This window comes from Lagenorhynchus albirostris, chromosome 7, assembly GCF_949774975.1.
Source record: "Lagenorhynchus albirostris chromosome 7, mLagAlb1.1, whole genome shotgun sequence".
Lineage (NCBI taxonomy): Eukaryota > Metazoa > Chordata > Mammalia > Artiodactyla > Delphinidae > Lagenorhynchus > Lagenorhynchus albirostris.
Genome location: NC_083101.1, coordinates 101928816 through 101938131, shown reverse-complemented (window position 1 = coordinate 101938131; position 9316 = coordinate 101928816). Strand labels below are relative to the sequence as shown.

The following is a 9316-nucleotide window of genomic DNA, read 5'->3' as shown; positions in this document are numbered from 1 at the left end:
ATGCCACTCACGCCTGACGTTGATGGCGTAGGTTCTGGTTCCTTGCTGGATTCAATTCTATCTACCCTCTTGAAAAAATGATCTAGTGATGTCTGGGTAGTAGCTCTTTTCTTCTCATCATTGATGACATGGTAGCACTGGATTGCATTCTGCACGGCTGCTGCTACCTTCGCGTACTGTTCTGTTTGTGGTACACATTCTAAGTCCTGTGCCTTAAAAACCAGCAGTGCCTCCTCAAATAAAGAAAATCCCCTTGCCATTTCCTGTGTTGGGAATCGCTTCAGTTCCTCGGTTACTTCTTCTTCCTCTTGTCTCTCTTTGTCCTTTCTCTGGGCCTCCAATTCCATCAGGTCTTCATTAGTAAGCTCCTCATGTTACACAGCAAGGAGTTCAGTGAAGTCGTCCTCTTGCAGATCTAGCTTGAAATAAAGATACTGTACTGCTGTACCCTATACAGTACTGTACAGGAAAGTATACAAAAGCACAGCCAGTCGTAGAAGATGCACACACGTGACAATGTACACCAAACACGTAAACTAACTTACGTGATTGGACATGTGAATGCAAGTTCGCAACTTGAAGGTTCGTATGTAGGGGACTTACTGTACAAGTGATACAGGCATCGTGTATTAATTTCCTGTCGATGCTGCAACAAATTACCGCAAATTTTAGTGGCTTAAGACAACACATCTCTATTATCTTCCAGTTCTGCAGGTCAGAAGTTCAAAATGAGTCTTAAGGGTTAAATCAATGTATTGGGATAACCGTGTTCCTTCTGGAGCTGTAGGGGAGAATCCTTTCCCCTGCATTTCCCAGCTTCTAGAAGCCACCTGCATTCATTGGCTCCTGGCCCTTCCCCCATCTTCAAAGTGTATCACTTCAACCTGTGCTTCCATCGTCCTATCTCCTCTCTGCCTCTTACCCTCTGCCTCCCTCTTATAAGGACCCTTGTGATTACATTGTGCTCATCCTGATTAAGGAGGATAATCGCCCATCTCAAGAGCCTTAACTTAATCATATCTGCAAAGTCACTTTTGCCGTTAAGGTCACCACTCACAGCTTCCAAGGATTAGGAAATGAACATTTTGAGGATCATTGTTCTACCGAAGACACATAATAAAAAAAAATAATAAATAGTAAAAATAAAAAGTAAAATATCCCCCCCCAGATAATTTTAACTGTTCCTATTATTATTTCATCTGCTTGTTTGCTACCGAACTCTAAATAACATGCTTATATATTTCTATTTTTTGATTTATCAACTTTAAAAATGTCTATTGACTCCCTGAATTGAACACTCTCACCTCCCTTCTCTTGCCTCTCAACACTCCCTCACCCCTCCAATTTAGTTATATATCAACTGACTTTGACTTTATTTATTTAAAAAATTTATTTATTTTTGGTTGCATTGGGTCTTCGTTGCTGCGTGGTGTGTGGGCTTCTCACTGCAGTGGCTTCTCTTGTTGCGGAGCACGGGCTCTAGGTGCTCAGCCTTAAGTAGTTGTGGCACACAGGCTTACTTGCTCCACGGCATATGGGATCTTCCCGGACCGGGGCACGAACCCGTGTCCCCTGCATCGGCAGGCAGACTCTCAACCACTGCGCCACCAGGGAAGCCCCGATTTTTATATTTTTAATTGAAGAGTTAAAAATATTTATGTAGTCAATTTATCAATCTTTTCTTTTATGGCTGCTGAATTTTGAGTTTTCCTTAGGAAAAAAATCTTCCCTGCTCTAAAGTTTTAATAGAATTTACCCATGTTTTCTTTTATATTTTTATTTTTTTCTTGTAAATATTTGATCCATTGGGAATTTAGTCTGGTGTACAGTGTGAGCTTTTTGTACAACTTTTCCCTTTCCAAATCTCTTCTTAGTTGTCTGAATACCATTTACTGATATGAGATTTACCTTTATCACATACTAAATTCCCATATATATTTTGGTTAATGTCTGGACTTTCCATTCTGTTGTGTTTATTCATTCATGTCTCAATAGCAAACTATTTTAATTTTTGTGATTTCAATAATACGTTGCAATATTTAGTAGGACAATTCAATGTTCATTTTTTCTTTTTAATTTCAAAAATGTCCTGGCTCTTGCTTTTCTTTTTGGCCACACCAAGCAACTTGCAGGATGTGGGAGCTTAATTCCCCTGGCTCTTGCTTTCTTATTTACATATATACAGTTGAGAATCTGCTTCTCCCAGAGATCTAATATACATAAACAGATGTTTTCATTTTTACTCACTACACTCTCTTTCTTTAGGACTTAGACATTTTAATGTACTCCTTCCCTTTGATGATAAGGTTTCATCACAGACCCAAACTTACACACCTCTCTTTTTTCCCTATGATGAGTGTATCCTAAGAGACTCCTTGGACTCTAACATGACCCACTTCTGCCAGGGACCCTGCATCCTCCAATCCGAATTCTATGATTGTCTCAGTTCAGGCTTGAGCTGGACCTTGATGACATAGTCATTCACGCTTTCAGTATTTGTTAGCACCTTCTCAAATATCCAGGAATAGTATGAATTAAATAAGAAATGAATAGCCCTAAAAGAAGAAGATTATGAAACTTTTCAGAAGGAAATATTCCAGTAATTAAAACTCTGTGACACTAGTGAAGACTAATGGAATAAAATATGAGACCTAGAAAAAGACCAACTATATATGAGAACTTGGTTTGTGGTATGATGACATTTCAAATCAGATGAGGAAATATATTCAAAAACGGTGGTATTGGGATACAGGCTGAGCCATTTCAACAAAGTCCCAGAAATACAGTTGCTACTCCATGTGTGGTCTGCACACTGTGGTCCATGATGAAGTAGGTTCTGAAACTGTGTAAGCATTTAGAAACTTTCATAGAAATTTGACCTTGCTGTCACCTGCAAGTGCATGACGGTCTCACTCAACAGAGTGTATTGCAGTACGGATGTTGAGAACACAGGTGTGGTGAAGGTCATGTGACATCTTCGGCGTACTAGTCATGGGCAGTAGGACCCTGTTACAGCGTGTGATATTTTAATTTCAGTTTGAGAAAATGTCATGATTTAAAAACTTTTCAAAACATTACTAATTATTGATAGTTATAATACTATTTTAAAAATTCATAATTATTTGATTTCTTAACCCAGCCTGTGTGTGTGCGTGTGTGTGTGTGTGTGTGTGTGTTAAAAGGAACTTTCTTGGATGTTGGGGGTTCAGATGAGGTCCATGAGGATATCATCCTCCATGACGCTGGGCTGCAGGCCTGGCTGGGGGACTGGGCCCCGGGGAACCCTGCTGAGCAGCCTCTGACCTGGCAGTGGAGCCCTGGGGGGAGGCTGCGCAGGCCAGGACTGGACGGGCGGCTGGTGCGGTGGGGACAGCAGTGCAGGGGCCCCTGGTGGCTGGAGGTGGTGGAGAGAGGCCTGAGGCGGGGGGACCCCAGTCTAGGGTGGTGGCGGGTTGAAGAGGAGGCTCCGCAGTTGGGGGTCGGCCCCGGGGTTCTGGGGCCGATGGGTGGGTCCGGGAGGGGGTGAGCGGGGGGCCACTCCAGGAGGGCCTTGTGGGGCGCCTGGGCAGTCCCCTGAGGCTGGTGCTGGGGCGGCCAGAGCTGCTGCTCTAGCTTCTGCTGCTGGAGTTGCTTGTGGTTGGCGATGACCTCCCGGATGCCGCTGACAAAGTGTCTCTGGTCTTAGGGGATGAGGCCCGTGAAGACCTTCCTGAATGAGTACGGCAGCATGAGCACACGCACCTCGCAGGGGGCCGCGTGGGGAAGCGCACACAGCCAGCAAAGCCGTTGCCCAGGATGTGGTAGAGACCTCGGAGGGAGTCCAGGTCCTTGTTGGTGAAGTGGAAATGGACCATCCCTGAGTCCCACAAAGGGCGCAGGGTGCTCAGCAGCTGCTGGGGGATGGGCTTCATGATCAGCGCTGTCCTCTTTTCAGCTTCTCGCCGTGACTCAGGTAGACCTGAGAAGGCAGTGACCGACTCAGCTTGGTGTTGGCGTCACAGAGGCAGGTTTGGGCTTCTCCTGCCACTCGGGGACCCCGCTCCAGGCCAGGAGTATGTTGGAGACTGACTGCTGCCCGCCGAGGGCCAGGGTCCCGAGCTGGGCCGGAGAACCGTGCCCGCCCTGAACAGTGCCCCGGGCTGCCCAGTTGGGGGGCCAGGACCGGGCCAGGGGCCACAGTGGAGACCAGGCTGGGCTGGGAAGGGGGGAGGCCCGGGCCTGGCTGTAGGGGTGGACCCACTCCTAGAGAGGCTTGCTGAAGAGGGTTGATGGGCGCCGCGAGGGCCCAGCCCAGCCTTCAGGTTCTTGGCGGCCTCCACGGCACTCTGGGCAGCCACCTGAGCTGCACTCAGAGGACCTGGTACTGCGGGGGGACAGAGGGCAGAGGCTGCTGGGGGGCTGCCAAGAGCGGGGCGCCCGAGGGAGGATCTAGAGGCAGGGGCACGGGCGGCTTTGGCTGGAGGGGGCCTGGGTCTGAGCCACCCCCGACGGGCAGCACAAGCCCCCGCACCAGCACCATGTGCCTCGGGTCCTGGCTCACGTCTGTTGGTGGCTGCAGTGGCCCCAGCCTGGCGGGAGGAGCCGCCTTCTCGAACAGAAGCTGCAGGGCAGGCAGCTTCCAGGGCAGGACGATGGAGAAGTAGACTCCTCACTCCCCAGCCTTCTGCACGAGGGTCTCCGTCGTGCACCCGGAGTATGTGTTGCCCTCGACAGCAGGCAGCAGGTAGGGGGGCGAGTTACAGTAAGGAGGCAGAGTCGGTGTGTCTGGCCAGTCTGCTCGGGCATCTTCTTGAAGTCATCGAACAGCTGCAGAGCCCTGCTGACGCCTTCAGCGATGAGGCTGCAGCTCGGGCCCCGCCCACCCCCACCCCGCCATGAACTTCATGCCATCGAGCCAGATGACAAACCCATAGGCGCTGCTGGTAGGAGCGTGATATTGTACTTAGGACTCGGGAGCGCAGTCCACTCTGTTGAACACCACGAGGCTGTACTGGGGCCCCGCATAGTCTCCCCCGAAGTCCGTCTCGGCAGCAGGACCACCATTAAAATACTTGATGGCCAGGAGCAGGTAGTGCTTGCAGAGGCCCTCGAAGTAGGGCCCCAGGTTGGCTGTGCCCTCAATCGCAAACACCACGTCAGCTACGAGGCCCCCGGCCCAGCCGCCAAGCCAGTTTGAAATTCATAGTTTAACATTATTAGCCCAATGAAATACATTTTTTTTTTTTTTTTTTGCGGTACGCGGGCCTCTCACTGCTGTGGCCTCTCCCGTTGCGGAGCACAGGCTCCGGACGCGCAGGCTCGGCGGCCATGGCTCACGGGCCCAGCCGCTCCGCGGCATGTGGGATCTTCCTGGACTGGGGCACGAACCGGTGTCCCCTGTATCGGCAGGCGGACTCTCAACCACTGTGCCACCAGGGAAGCCCAGAAAAACATTTTTTTATGGTTTATGTTTCTTGTGTCCTAAAACAACATTGCCTACCTCAAGGTTTTAAAGATTGTCGACTTAGGTTCTTTCCTAAAAGCTTTGCAATTTTTTGTTTTTTCATTTAGATTTATGATACACTTGTAATTTTTGTGATGTGTGAGGTAAGGATTAATGTTCAGTTTTTAAAAATTCAGATATCCTGTCGTCCATCACTATTTGTAGAAAAGACTTTCCCTTCTCTGTTGAATTACCTTGGCATGTTTGTGGAAAATAAACTTACCGTAGATAAGTGGTTCTACTTCTGGAGTAACTTTCCTGTTCCAGTCATCTTTACGTGGATTCTTTTACCAAAACCACGTTGTCTTAATTATTGTAGCTTTATAGTAAATCATGAAATCAGATCGTTTTCTCCACCTTCACTCTTTTTAAAAATGACTTTTGCTGTTCTAGGTCCATAGGAATTTCCATTACAAATTTCACAATTAGCTTGTCAGTTTCACCCAAAGTGTCTGCAGGAATTTTGATCAGAATTGCATTGAATCTATAAATCAACATGGGCAGAATTAATAATATTGAGTTTTCCAATCCAAAAACATATTATATTACACCATTTATTTAGGTCTTCTTTAATTTCTTAGAGCAATATTCTATTCTTTTCAGTGAAGAAGTGTTGCATGTCTTCTGTTATGTTTAATGTGCCTAGTTTTATAACATGTCTGTGTTGTTTATTATTATATTTTTTGAAATATAATTTTGTTATCAATATTATGGAGGCAAATAGTAAAACATTTGGAAATTGTCTCCGTTTTTTTATTCATTTCATGTTTTCTAGAGATTTAATTTTATAGTATATTTCAAAAGTATTCTTCCATGAGAGATTGTCCTCCATCACAGATAGAGAAGTACTCGTCTACAGATACAGAGTCTAGGTCTGGTCAGTGTCTGAAGTTCTTATCATCTTCCGAGCATTCTTGGGAAGGGGGCAAGAACAGCCAGGGAAGTGCATACCTAACTCTTCTGAAAATGATCTGGAAGTGGCACGTATCAATCCTGCTCACATCTCATGGATCCCGTTTGCTGCAAGGGAGGCTGAGAAGTGTAGCTTTTGGTGGCTGACATGAGTCCAGTAATGGCTGTCATTATGGAAGAAGGGAGGCACGGATGTAAATAAAAACAAAAATAAACAAATGGGACCTAATTAAACTTAAAAGCTTTTGCACAGCAAAGGAAACCATAAACAAAATGAAAAGACAACCTACAGAATGGGAGAAAATATTTGCAAACAAAGTGACTGACAAGGGATTAATCTCCAAAATAGATAAACAGCTCCTGCAGTTCAATATCAAAAAAACAAACAACCCAATCAAAAAATGGGCAGAAGATCTAAATAGACATTTCTCCAAAGAAGACATACAGATGGTCAATAGGCACATGAAAAGATGCTCAACATCACTAATTATTAGAGAAATGAAAATCAAAACTATAATGAGGTATCACCTCACACCAGCCAGAATGGCCATGATAAAAAATCTACAAACAATAAATGCTGGAAAGGGTGTGGAGAAAAGGGAACCTTCTTGCACTGTTGATGGGAATGTAAATTGGTACAGCCACTGTGGAAAACATCATGGAGGTTCCTTAGAAAACTAAAAATAAGGTTACCATATGATCCAGCAGTCTCACTCCTGGGCATATATCTGGAGAAAACCATAATTCAAGAAGATACATGCACCCCAATATTCATTGCAGCACTATTTACAATAGCCAGGACATGGAAACAACCTAAATGTCCATTGATACAGGAATGGATAAAGAAGATAAATGGATAAATGGATAAAGAAGATACACACACACACACACACACACACACACACACACACAATGGAATATTACTCAGCCATAAAAAGAACAAAATAATGCCATTTGCAGCAACATGGATGGACCTAGAGATTGTCATACTGAGTGAGGTACGTCAGACAAAGACAAATATAATATGATATCACTTATATGTGGAATCTAAAAAAAATGGTACACGTGAACTTGTTTACAAAGCAGAAATAGAGTCACAGATGTAGAAAACAAACTTATGTAGAAGGGGAGGGCAGGGATAAATTGGGAGTTTGGGGTTGACATATACAACACTACTATATATAAAACAGATAACTAATAAGGACCTACTGTATAGCACAGGGAACTCTACTCAATACTTTGTAATGATCTATATGAGAACAGAATCTGAAAAAGAGTGGATATATGTATATATATAACTGATTCACTTTGCTATACTCCTGAAACTAACACAACATTATATATCAACTATACTCCAATAAAAATTAAAATAAGAAGTGGGGCATGGATACGGCTATGGTTAGATCTCTGTCACTGTTGATCCTTTTGGATCCCAAAATGTTAATGCTCTCCTCTCTTCCAATGCAGAGAAGGTACTCACACCTCCTCAAGTGAGACGCCTCATCCAGTTTAATAGCTAGGATATCAAGTTGTTACGCGTCCTCCTCCATCAAGTTTAGATATAGCTTCTCATGATCTGATGACCGACTGTGGAGCAGAGTACCACGCACCAGTTACCAATCCCAGGGGAGGACTCCAACTGAAGGAAGCATAGCAAAGTTCACCACTATGCCGACCAGCAGGAATAGAAGTCCAAACTTCTTCCCATTGCATCTTGTATCAAAGTGGCCAAGGAAGACAGCACTGGATGAAATAAAGCTTTACTTACACAGAAAGGAGACAGAGTAAGATTAGCTTCAATTGTGTGCCTTAGCGTTCCCTGGCCAGTGGCTTGTTCCTGGCAGTGACACAGGGCGGTTGGCCTATACGTACTCTTTTGGTGCTGCAGTTGAAGGAATCTTGTCCCTTCCCTGCAAAGGACAGACATAGCTGTGGGGTTGGCCAGCTGCCCTTTGACACACACGCTTTAAGCAGAGACAAAAGAGTACTCATTGAGCATGAAACAAGGAAAGATACTCCCACACAGGGCGATAAGCCCAGCACAGGCTGTGTGGGCCCTTTATCTCTTGGTAGGAAGTGTTTCAGGCCCAAGGCCCATTCTGATGCAGCAGAGTTGGGGCCCAAAGACTGCGTGCATGAGACAGCCTTTGCAACATGTACAAAACAAAACCCACATTGTCTGTGGTCCCTCCCAGAGATGCAGTACGAAATGGTAGACTAGGACAAGGACAGCTGCTATAAAAATCCTTATTTGGAAAAGAAAAAAAATTGGAAACCCGGCACCCAGTGGTCCATAGTGTTGATCAATTTCTGCAGGACAAGATGTGAAGGCCCCCTGCCCTGGCAGTGGAGTAACTTTTAGGCAAGACTCTGGTTCTGCTCTCTGAGAACAGCTCTTTTGTCCGCTGTTCTCTCTGAAACCTAGTTTTGTAATGAAATTGACACTAGAGAGTCGGGCCACTTAAAGTCTGCGTCACGTTTACAACCTGCTTCCTGCTGGTGCAGGACACACTCAGCTCCTCCTCGAGGGAGGCAGCCCGATGTCTAAACAAGTCATTGCATCTCTGTCAAAACCTAGGGCCTGGTGTCAATGCACGGTCTTTTCCATGGTGTGCTGAGGGTGTAATCATCTAGGCCAGGAGGTAGCGCTCACTATCTCTCTCCAGTCTTATTGGCTAGAACTTTTCATGTGTACACACCTGGTTGCAAGAGAACAGGAAATGGAGACTTCAGCTGGGTATATCCATATCCTTAGCTAGAACTCAGAAGTCCTGTTTGGAAAGATGTATTGAATAGATGAAGGATGCTCGTGAACAGCTAGTCTGTCTCGGCCACACTCAGGCACGAAGTCTCCCTCCTACACCACTCACAAACGTGGAACTGAGCACGTTTCCATGACTAATACACACACACATAAATGCA

General features: G+C 45.5%; 1 pseudogene; it reads right to left on the bottom strand.

Moving 5' to 3' along the window:
- Positions 1 to 3196: 3196 nt before the first annotated feature.
- LOC132522691 (mediator of RNA polymerase II transcription subunit 25-like) lies at positions 3197 to 5167 on the bottom strand (annotated as a pseudogene).
- Between the last annotated feature and the right edge of the window lie 4149 nt (positions 5168 to 9316).